The sequence below is a fragment of the Gossypium hirsutum genome, chromosome D11, assembly GCF_007990345.1.
Source record: "Gossypium hirsutum isolate 1008001.06 chromosome D11, Gossypium_hirsutum_v2.1, whole genome shotgun sequence".
Classification (NCBI taxonomy): Eukaryota; Viridiplantae; Streptophyta; class Magnoliopsida; order Malvales; family Malvaceae; genus Gossypium; species Gossypium hirsutum.
This window is the reverse complement of record NC_053447.1, coordinates 67,783,744-67,796,331: the sequence shown is the minus strand read 5'-3', so window position 1 is coordinate 67,796,331 and position 12,588 is coordinate 67,783,744.

The following is a 12,588-nucleotide window of genomic DNA, read 5'->3' as shown; positions in this document are numbered from 1 at the left end:
TTTTGATTGGGGATTCTAGATTTAAAGTTCTTGATTCTGTCAATGATATTGGGGAATGTTGGGAGGAAATAAGGGAGACAATTCTGGAAGCTAATAAAAAAGGAAAGGGTGTCTTGGTTGAGGCTGGAGGTAGTGGGGAAGGTCGGACCACTGACCCAATAAGTTTGAAGCAGGGGTCTGTAGCTAAAGTGGGCCAAGGGAGTGGTAAAGGGGTTATTTTTTATATTAAAATAATACACCAAAAATATATAAAAATTTAGAATAGCAGTGTTTGCAAGTGCATGGGTCAAAATATTTGAAAGTATTCTGAGGATCGTACCCAAGAGAGGATGGAATAAATCTACGGAAACCTTTTTACAATAATAAGTCTAAGTAGTAGTAATTAATCTCTAAATTACGATAAACCATAAAATAGATTAATGAGAGAATTTAAATAAGAAAAAAAACAATCCACTAAAATTAAAAAATCAATTAGGAAAATTAACTCGCTTCAAGATTTGTAATAAACTTCGGATTAGGGTTTTAGGATGGATTAGCTACTAATTAGTCAATTATTACCTCCCGATCTCTAACTAATTAATCGATTGATTTATACTCGCTTATCTCCCAACCTCGTCTAGCCTATGATAACTTCTTAGGGTCGTCAAACCTAGTTGTTTAAGAACACGTGGGTTTGAGTTCTGACTTGATTGGCATCAATATTGTTGCTAGTGCAGGAGGACGTGGGTTTGAGTACGCTGAAGCGCGTTATCCTCCTATTTAAGGGTGAGGGAGGGACTATGGATAGTTTTAGGCATTGTATCAAAAAGAACGAATATGATAGGAACGTACAATAATGTTTCAAATAATAATAATAATAATAATAATAATAATTAGAAAACAAATTCCAGATATTAAGACGACATGAAACTAATTTGACATGTAACAAATATTATTATAATATTAAACGAGCCATTTTTTACTACTCCAAACCTATTATTCAAACTCTTTTTCGAACATGACATGAAACAAAAGAATGGAACAAAATTTCTAAAAGTAAAAGTATATTAAAATAATTAAAATGCTACTACCATTAATAACAGCCCCATATCTCGAAGTTCTGATTATGGAAGGTTGTACCAGATTAGTAGATGTTCATCCGTCACTTGGACTGCTTAAGAAACTTAAACTTTTGGATTTAAGAGACTGCAAAAGTTTTAGGAGTCTTCTAACCAAAATTGGAGTGGAATCCCTTGAAACTTTAATTCTTTCAGGTTGCTCAAATCTTGCCAGGGTTCCAGAGATTGATGGGAAAATGGAACATCTAAAAACTCTTGATCTTTTTGGTTGTTATAAAGTTGAATATTTGCCAGAGAATTTGCAGTAGACAAAATCTTTAGAAGAGCTTGACTTGAGTGAAACAACCATAAAAAAACCACCATCCTTTATTTCTCAATTGAAAAATCTTAAAGTTTTTTCTTTCGATGGATGCAAGGGTCCGTCTAAGTTAAAAAGAAATCACCTTTCTCTTTTCAAGGTAAGCCAAAGAGGAAGGATGAATTCCATAGCTCTAATGCGACCTTCATTATTCGGTTTGAGTTTATGAACAAACTTGAAACTAAGGGACTGCAATCTTGGTGAAGGAGATATTCCTAGTACTATTTCTTATCTATCCTCTTTTGACAGATCTTGATCTTAGCGGTAACAATTTCAACTACATACCGACATCTCTTACTCAACTCTCCAAGCTTGAAGATAAGTTCTCAAATTGCAGCCTGTGCAATATAGGTGAAGGAGATATTCCTCGTGATATTTCTGGTCTATCCTTATTGAGATATCTTGTTCTTAGTGGTAACAATCTCACCAGCATACCTGCGTCTCTTACTCGTCTTTCCAATCTTCAATAACTTGGAGTGTCAAATTGCAGTGAGCTTGATTCATTGCATGTGCTTTTAACAAGGATGACAACAGATTGGAAACATAATTAGGCTTACTTTATGGCCGGTAACAGCCACAGATTGGCAGAGAACATTGGTGCAATAACATTGTTGAAAACAATATTAAGGTTGATTGATCTCTCTCTCTCTTTTCATTGTTTTAGTTACAGAACCACCAATATTGTTGCAAGTTGGCAACGATGCAGCAGCATACATGCAGCATGCAAATGTCCATGGTGTATTTCAGTCATTGAACTTTTGTAACATGTGACTTATGTTTGTTTTAATTGTAACTTCTTCTTCTTCTTCTTTTTTGCCGAGGTTCAGCCATGTACTTAGTAGATTTAGTAGGTTTTAGGTTATCATTAAGCTGATATTACAGCTTGGTTACTTGCATAAGTAATGTTTATTTTCTTCCAATGTAATAGAACTATTTATGTATATGTTATGTTACTTATTCAAGTAATGAGATAAGTCATCTTCTTCTCTCAATCTAACATACGGTTTTTGCTTCTATTTTTCATCTTTCAAACACAAATTCTTTGTTTTGATTCTTGTTTAATGATTTAAACTCAACAAATGGTATTAAGAGCCTATCATCTTTTAGGGCCTTTTGTTGTAAGCTATTCATTGAGTGACTCGTGCTTGAAAGAAAAGAAACATAAGCTGTTTTTGTTGGCTTATTTTAGTTGCTGTAGAAGAATGAGATTCCCACCACCACCACCACCACCACCTATCTTTGCTGGTGAAAACTACAACATTTGGGCTGTGAAAATAAAGACATATCTGCAGGCTCATAATCTGTGGAGTGTTGTTCTAGCTGACACAGAGCCACCATCTTTAAGAGCTAATCCAACCATAGCTCAAATTAGGCAGCACAATGAGGACTGTGCCAAAAAGTGTAAGGCTATGTCATGCCTACAAAATGGAGTTTCAGATGTGATCTTCACAAGGATAATGACTTGTGACATTCTAAAACAGGTCTGAGACAAACTCAAGGAAGAGTTTCAAGGGTCAGACAAGACCAGACAGCAGCAGTTGAAAAACCTAATGAGGGACTTCGAGAATCTGAAGATGAAAGAGTTTGAAACCATCAAGTAGTATGCTGACAGGATTATGGCTGCAGTCAACAACATAAGGCTTCTTGGGGATGAGTTCAGTGACAAAAGGATAGCTGAAAAAGTCATTACAACTCTTCTAAAGAAGTATGAGTCAAAAATCTCTTCTTTGGAGGAATTTAGAGACCTATTAGCTATACCTTTGACAGAACTGATAAATGCTCTCTATGCACAAGAGCAAAGAAGAGCAAACAGAATAGAGGAGCATTCTGAAGGAGCCTTTCAAGATAGAAGAAGAGAAAGCTCAAACTCGAGCTCAAGCAACAAGGGCAAGAGGCCTTGGTCAGAAAAGAAAAAAAAAGAAAAGAAGGATGCTGCTAAAAGGAAGTTTCCACCATGCACTCACTGCAAAAAGTCCACTCACTTAGAAAAGTACTACTAGTACGGGCCTAACATTCAATGTAGAAGCTGCAAGCAACTTGGCCACATTGAAAAAGTTTGCAAGAATAAAGTAAAAATACAACCATAGCAGCAGAATCAAGCTCAAGTTGCTGAGGATGTTCAAGCTCAAGATGAGCATGTTTTCACTGCCTCTTGTTTTGCAAGTTTGAGCAAAGTCAGGAAGAATTGGCTGATTGGCCGTGGCTACACTCATCACATGGCTTCAGATAAAGGCATGTTCAGGGAGCTAGACACCAGTTTTGTGTCCAAATTCAAAATTAGAAATGGTGAGTTCATTGAGACCAAAGGTAAAGGCAAGGTTGTGATCTGCACTCAGTCAGGTAACAAAACCATTTCAGAAGTTTTTTTTGTACTTGATATTGACCAGAATCTACTTAGTGTTGGTCAATTATTAGAGAAGGGTTACTCCCTTATTTTTGAAGAAAAGACTTGTGTGATTAAGGATGCTTTTGATCAAGTACTAGTGACAGTAGCTATACATGACAAATCATTTACCTTGGATGTGAATCAGTTAGAAGCAAAGGCACATACAGCTTTGACTGATGAATCATGTTTGTGGTACAAGAGGCTAGGGCATGTGAATTATAAGTCACTAAGTCTACTGCACAAGATGAGCTTAGTTGAAGACATGTCCAAGATCAAGCCTAGGAATGATGTGTGTGAAGTCTGTCAGTTTGGCAAGCAGACTAGACTACCTTTTCCTGTTAACAAAGCTTGAAGAGCTTAAGAGAGGCTCCAACTGGTCCATACAGATATTTGTGGACCTATGGAAACCTCTTCTTTTAATGGCAGTAGCTATTTTGCATTGTTCATTGATGATTGCACCAGATTTTGTTGGGTAAGCTTTCTGAAACAAAAGTCAGATGTGGTTGACTTCTTTTGCAAGTTCAAGGAATTGGCTGAGAATCAAGTCAGTTGCAAGTTGAAGATATTGAGGTCTAATAATGGGACTGAATATGTGTCTCAAAGGTTCCAAAAGATTTGTGATGAAGCTGGAATTCAGCACCAATTAACCACCATCTACACACCACAGCAGAATGGTGTTTGTGAGAGAATGAACATGACTATTCTCGATATGGCCAGGTGTCTATTATTTGAATGCAAAATGCCTAACAATTTTTAGGCCGAGGCAGTAAATACATCTGTGTATTTGCTAAATAGGCTGCCAACTAATGCAGTCAAAGGTAAAACTCTATTTGAAGCTTGGTTTGGACATAAGCCAATTGTCTCACACTTGAAGGTGTTTGGTTGCATATGCTACACACTGGTGCCAGCTGAGAAGAGAACTAAACTAGAAAAAAGGTCCATACATGGAGTCTTTGTTAGCTATAGTAGCATAAAAAAAGGTATAGGGTCTTTGATCCATCTACTAAGAAGATAGTTGTAAGTAGAGATGTGAAATTTAATGAGGGCAGCTATCGGGAATGGGATGGAACAGATGCAAGCTTGTTTGAGCAAGACTGGCATGTTCTTGATTTGCAGCATGCAGAAACTGAAGCTGAAACTGAGGATGATTCTGATGATGTACCTGTCAGAGGTACAAAGACTATTATGGACATCTACGAGAGGTGTGATATGACCATTATTGAGCCTTCCAACTTTGATGAGGCTGCAAAGGAGGGCTATTGGAAAGAAGCAATGAAGGCAAAAATGAAGATGATTCACAAAAATGACACATGAGAGCTGGTTGACATGCCAGCAAACAGAAAAGGTATTGGTGTAAAATGGGTGTTCAGGACCAAGAACAATGCAGATGGGTCATTGAACAAGCACAAGGCAATACTGGTTGTGAAAGGGTATAGTCAACAGCATGGCACCGATTTCTCTAAAACATTTGCACCAGTTGCAAGGATAAACACCATAAGGCTATTGTTTGCCTTAGCTACTCAGAAGCAGTGGAAAGTGCACCAGTTGGATGTTAAATCAGATTTTCTGAATAGATTTCTCAAGGAAGAGATCTTTGTTGAGCAACCTGATGGATTCAAGGTTCTTGGTAAATAGCATAAGGTTTACAAGCTCAAGAAGGCCTTGTATGGCCTAAAACAGGCTCCAAGGGCTTGGTATGACAGGATTGATGCTTACTTGTCAAGGCTAGGGTTCGAGAAGAGCACTAATGAGCCTCCACTCTATGTAAGGAACGTTGAGAAAGAAACCTTGTTGATTGTGTCTCTGTATGTGAGTTGATTAAAGAATTCAAGAAGCAGATGCAAGATGTTTTCGAGATGACTGATCTAGGATTGATGACCTACTTCCTTGGTATGGAAGTGAAACAAAATGAACATGGCGTCTTCATAAGCCAACAGGCTTTTACTTCAAAAATTTTAAACAAGTTTTGCATGACAAATAGTAAACATGCTAGCACTCCTGTGGCACAAGGAGAAAAACTCTCCAGCAACAGTGACCATGCTCGAGTTGATGAGAAGAGCTATAGAAGTTTAGTTGGTTGCCTACTCTATTTGATAGCAACAAGGCCAGACACCATGTATGTAGTCAGCCTTTTATCGAGGTTCATGTATTGTTGTAATGTTACTCATTTCAAAGCTACTAAAAGGGTCCTAAGGTATGTCAAAGGAACCTTAAGCTATGGAGTGAAGTTTGTGATAGCTGAAGAACTGAAACTTGTAACACCCCTTACCCGTATTCGATGCTGGAATAGGGTACGAGGCATTACCAAAACATACACTTGTAAACGTATTAAATCAAGTCATAAAATTTCATTAATTATTAAAACTTTCAAATTATTAACATGCTTTTATAATTCTTCACAATATAAATAATGCAACATTTCATGCCAACCACAATCGAGCTTCCGATAATCATTTCAATACGTCTAATAATTGTACATATTACCAATAATAATTCAATTACGATAATAAATCAAATATCTATATAATATTCATTACCAAATAGCATTCACTTCAATTAAAATTATACAAAATATAGTTCATACGAACTTAACAGGCTAAATTGCAGAAATACCAAAATTCAGGGACATTTTTGAAAAATTGCTATTTTTCTCGAATTTCCACCCAATCTTGATCTAAATTAATATTTCATTCAATTTACTAATTTAAATAATAAAACAATTCACTTCATGCAATTTGGTCACTTTTTGACATTTTTACAAATTTACCCATAAAGTTTCACATTTGTTCAATTTAGTCCGTGAACCTAAAACATGTAAATTGGTCATTTTTAATGAAAACTCATGCTAGTTGAATAATCATATATTTTCCTCCTCCTCCTCTCCTCTCCATTCCACATCCTTAATGTATATAAAATGCTTATAGGTAACATTATCTATAATTTCACCATTTACTTATATATTCATGGAAAGCTGTTCACTTGAGTCATAGTCACTAAATTATTTATATCTTGAGATACATAACTCCAAATTAAGATCTGTTAATTTTATCTGAAACTAGACTCACATATCTTCTTACCATAAAATTTTCAGAATTTTTGGTTGAGTCAATAAATACAGTTTATTCTTTAAAGTCATCCCTGTTCTGCTGTCTGATAGTTCCGACCCTTCTTTACTAAAAATTAATTATCTCCTCATACAGAATTCAAATGATGTTACCATTTGTTTCTATTAAAAATAAAATAATTAAGGATTTAAACATATAAATTTAAACCTCTAATTATTTTTCTCCAATTTTTGATGATTTTCCAAAGTCAATACAGGGGAACCCGAATTCATTCTGACCTAGTATCACAAAATTCATTATATATCATGATTTACAATTCCATTACTTACACCGTTTCTTCTATGAGAAACTAGACTCAATAAGCTTTAATTCCATATTTTTCTCATCCTCTAATTCAGTTTCCACGATTTATGGTGATTTTTCAAAGTTAACCAACTGCTGCTGTCCAAAACTGTTTTAGTGCAAAATGGTGATTACTAAATTTATAACACCCTTATTCCCTTTCTCTATAGTAATTCTCATCACTTTCTCTTATTTTTTCTTCACTAACATGTCAAGAACATATAACCTTATATAATAAAACCCTACATTAACATCAATTTCATACTTTTTCAATAACATCAAACTCAAAAGTATATTGAAATCTTGATGTTCTTACCTTGCTCTATTGATTTCAATCTTTAGCTTGATTTTCTCTCTCCTCCAGCCTCTATTTCTTGAATCTAACTTGATATTCTAGCTTCCCATAGTCTCCTTATCAATTTTCTCTCTTGGTGGTTATGGAAATTTCTTTGAATTCTAAGTGTAAATGGTGGATTTTTGGTAAAAAGGACCAAATTGTAAAGAAAAGAAAACATTCTTTCTTTCTTCTTCTTCTCACGTTGGCGCATGGAAGATGATGGGTTGGTTGCCTTTTTTTTCTTTCTTTTTTCCACATATATATATACTAAATTAATTAATAATAAAATAATAAAATATCATTTAAAAAAATCAAATTAAAATATTAATAAACTATTTATTTATTTATTAATATAAAATATCTCCAACATCATCATTATCTTCTAGATTTCTCTCTCTTCTAATTGACCATTTTGCCCTTTATGATCTTTTAAAATTCCATCCTTGAGTCATCACTTAATTTGGTAAAATTGTGATTTAGTCCCTCAAACTTCTTCACCTTTTTCAATTTGGTCCTAATCCATCATTTTTCTTAGTTTCTAGATCATTCCACCCTTAAAATATTTACACTATTGGTCCTTCAACTTTTTCATATTTACACTTTAACCCCTCAAATTTTGAGTATTTACTCTTGGGTAATAAAACTTTTCTCACTTTTGCAATTTAATCCTTTCTTGAATTAATATGTCATAATATACTTTCCAATGTTGACATAACTCAATTACTCTTTTTATCACTTTATTTCCTTAATTTACCATATCAGGGATATTATCTTACTTTTTTACTATAGAAATTTGGGCATTACAATTTCATAGCTAGTTAACCTTTCTAGCTTCTAGAATTCAAATTCTACATTTTATACAAATAGGTCATTTCCTTAATTAATCACTAATTCGGTAAAATTTTCATATCAGTATTTTCATGCAACCTTCTTATCATAATGTAACCCATGTCATAATTTTAAAATAAATTTTCCTCGTCGGATTTGTGGTCCCGAACCACTGTTCCATCTAGACCCAAAATCGGGCTATTACAACGTTGGCTATTCAAACAGTGACTGGGCTGGTTTAGTTGATGACATGAAGAGTACATTGGGCTACTTTTTCACTCTAGGCTTAGAAGTTTTTAGTTGGAGTTCTAAGAAACAATAGACAGTAGCTCAATCCACTGCAGAGGCAGAGTATATTGCAACTGCTACTGCTGTTAATCAAGCAATTTGGCTTAGGAAGCTTTTGAATGACTTGAATGCTGATCAAGTGGAAGCAACAGAGATCAAAGTAGATAATCAGTCAGCTGTTGCCATTGCCAAGAATCCTGTATTTCATGGCAAGACCAAGCACTTCAATATCAAGTATCATTTTGTAAGGGAGGCAGAATTGTCAAAGGAAGTTAACTTGATTCACTGCTGCTCGGAGGTTTAGCTCGCAGACATTTTGACCAAGCCATTGGCTGCCACAAGGTTCGAGTATCTGAGGAAGGAAATTGGAGCCTGCTACTTTGTAGCCAATGAGGAGTGTTGAAAGTTGGCAACAATGCAGCAGCATGCATGCAACATGCAAATGTCCATGGTGGATTTCAGTCATTGAACTTTTGTAACATGTGACTTATGTTTGATTTGATTGTAACTTTTTGTTTTGCTGAGGTTCAGCCATGTACTTAGCAGATTTAGTAGGTTCTATGTTATCATTAAGCTGATTTTACAGCTTGGTTATTTGCACAAGCAATGTTTATTTTCTTCCAATGTAATAGAACTATTTATGTATATGTTATGTTACTTATTCAAGTAATGAGATAAGTCATCTTCTTCTCTCAATCCAACATACGATTTTTGCTTCTATTTTTCATCTTTTAAACACAAATTCTTTGTTTTGATTCTTGTTTAATGATTTAAATGCAACAGATATTTTATTTAGCAAATTCAAGAACGATTGATGTTTTAATTTGCAGGCATTTGTGAATTCAAGAAAAAGATTTGATGTTGTTATACCTGGAAATGAAATCCCATAATGGTTCAGCCAACAGAGAGGCGGCTCTGTAATTGAAATACCTTTGCCTCTAAATATTCAGAATGACAATCAATGGATTGGAGTTGCTTTCTGCTGCATTTTCGGTGATGATGATGATTCCAAGAGAAAGGTTATCGGTGGTCCAACTTATATCCATTCTAGAAATTCTGGACAACCTAGTAGTAATGGATCTGTTTTTCAAGTTAAAAATCCTCGAAAGGTCAATTCCAATTTCCTTAATTTTGATCAACGACCCATAACGAAGGACCACCTTTTTATTCGTTATTTCTCGCGTGAATTATTATATCCATTATCCTTAAAGGATAAATGTGAAACCAAGAATTTATGGACAATGGATTGCTCTAATCATGAATGCGATTAGCTTGAGATGTCTTTCCAAGACTCAAAAAGGTCTTCTTCTGTTAAGGTGAAGAACTGTGGTGTTAGAATAATGTAAGAGAAAGGTTTGGAAGAAATAAAAGAGGTGCAGTGCCATACCACTCAATCTTCTCCAAACTTTGAACATATCCATCATCACTCTATTGAAAACGATAAATCCGCAAGTAGCACTTCCCTTGTAAAACGAAAACGTGATATCCACGAGGAAACAGAGGAAGATAGGCCGCAGCCTAAAGGATGCAAAAAATGTTCAATTTTATAACGGGCCGATCAGGGAAGAAGCAATAATTGTGTAAACTACTTCACTAGCCATTTCATACAAATAGGTTATTTCTCCTATTTAGTTAAGTTTCTGTGATTGTTTGATGGTAGAAATAGAAATAGATTGTTATTTAGTATTCATTATATCCGCAACTAGAAATATATTGGTGTTCATAATACCAACATGAAATTGATATAGAGAGTACTAAATCAAAGAAGGCAAAATGCATTTTGAAATTAAAAGTTTAAAATAAAATCCTTGATATAAATACGACAATCCTTGATATAAATACGACACATTTAATAAATAAAAAATGATAAGATAAAAATATCATTTCAGCTTTCTTAGTTCATTGAATGGCACCCCAAAGAATTTAACTTTTCAAACCTTCGATTCAGATGCAAAAAATCAAGTCCCTGAAAAAGAAGCTTTTGATTGATGGTTGAAATATTTGATACAGCGCCTGTTACAAATGAGGATTCTAACTCCAACAAGAACATGGGGCCTTCGAGGGCTTATGCAACACTCTATACAATTGTTGTAAATTTACAACAACTTTGGCCTTTGAAGCTGCAATACGCTCTATCACCAAATATTTTGAATTTGGATCATAAATCCTTAAAAAAAAAACATTTGTATGATGAATAAGACACAAGCGACTCTGTACTTGTTAATGGAGGAATGGTGACCATAAGACACAAACTTCTTTCCCAACCTCCCATTGACAGCGGCCAGAATATCTCCTAGCAATCCATTATCCAGTCAGCGAGAAAGGTTTCATCTACCGGCGCTCTAGCTTCGATCGGCCTTCTACCACAAGCAACTTCGATTGCCTTCCAAGTTCCTTCCAAGTCGAGCATTGCTTGAGTGCAAAGGAAGGCATCCCATGAATGGATGACTTTGGTCGAGTAAAGCGTGAATGCTTTTAGAATAAATGAATCAGGGAATCTAATAGTAATTAAATTACAATGCATGAATGTTTCAAATTAAAACTCATCACCTATCTTTTTTTACTAGATGTGACCAGTCACCCATAAAATTAAATTTTATAAAGAAATTTTAAAATGCCTTTAAGGACAATTTTAATATCCGTGTTTAAATCTAGAAAAAAATTAGGTTGGAGAATCAGTTATGGGTAAAAAAAGGTTATAATGTACTCCTGCGACGCCCAAAATTGATAACTTATTAATTTCGTATTGTCAAAAGGGATCATTGTTAAATATTAAATTTTATATTTTTAAATTTCAATTTTAAGTATTCACATATAAAAACAAATCTTTGTTCGCCATGTGTAATCGGCCATCTATAAAATCACATTTTATAAATACCTTTTAATTTTTATAAATCAAGTAACTCGTTAATTTCAAAATTCTACCAAATATTTCAAATATTTTTTTTGAAATTTAGTAAAATTTTATGTCTCAAGATTTTAACGGAATCTCCACTACAAATTCCATTGAATCCGTAGTTGGCGCTTTTTTTCTTTGTATAATACCATAATTAATGTATAGTGAATGACGAAGAAAACAAGGAAGAAAAGAAGAAAGATGCAGGAGAGAAGAAAGAAGAAGATCAAGGCAAAAAAGATGGATGGAGACGATGGCAAGAAGATACTCCGAGTTTGCTTATCCTCAAATTTTTAGCGACGAAAACCCAAATGCTTGCTCTCTCATGTACGATTCATCTATTTTTCCTGCTCTACCTGCTACTTCTCTAATTACCCATATATGCAATTTTCCAGCTACTTGTTATCTACTACTGTTGAATTACGTGATCTTGAATTGTTTGGCTTTCCTGAATATGTATTTTCTTGAAAGTTAACCACAACTGCAGCAGAAAGCATAGACTAAATTTAAATCCATATTTTGAATCTAAGTTCATGAGCACAACCTGAGTAAATTAAATTTACATAAGAAGACTAGCGAAAAAAGAGCTTTAGTCCCTCCATACTTAAATTGATTTTTAAGACATGATTGATGAATTAACGACATTATTAATCCAGTAGTAAATAGACGGCATGAAGGGACAACGCATGCAACGTACGTAAGTCAATGGAAGTGAAAGAAAGAATCATATTAGTGAAAGGCGTCGTGTCGCAACATAAGTATGCATGCATTGCATGGTTTATTTACGTCCTACATAAACCCAAACATTCTTCCATCAAATTCATATAATTAATTAATAAACGACTGAAAACAACAAATAACCGTGTATTGTTGGCCGTTAATATCCCGAGCAAAGCATATTATCATCAGATACGACTGAATAGAAGAGAATAATAATTCTGGAAAGCAAATGAAATCTCCATGGATCATCGTTTGGAGGCAAGAGAGAGGTAGATGAAAAGGAAGACCAAGACTAAAGCGAAGATGAGGA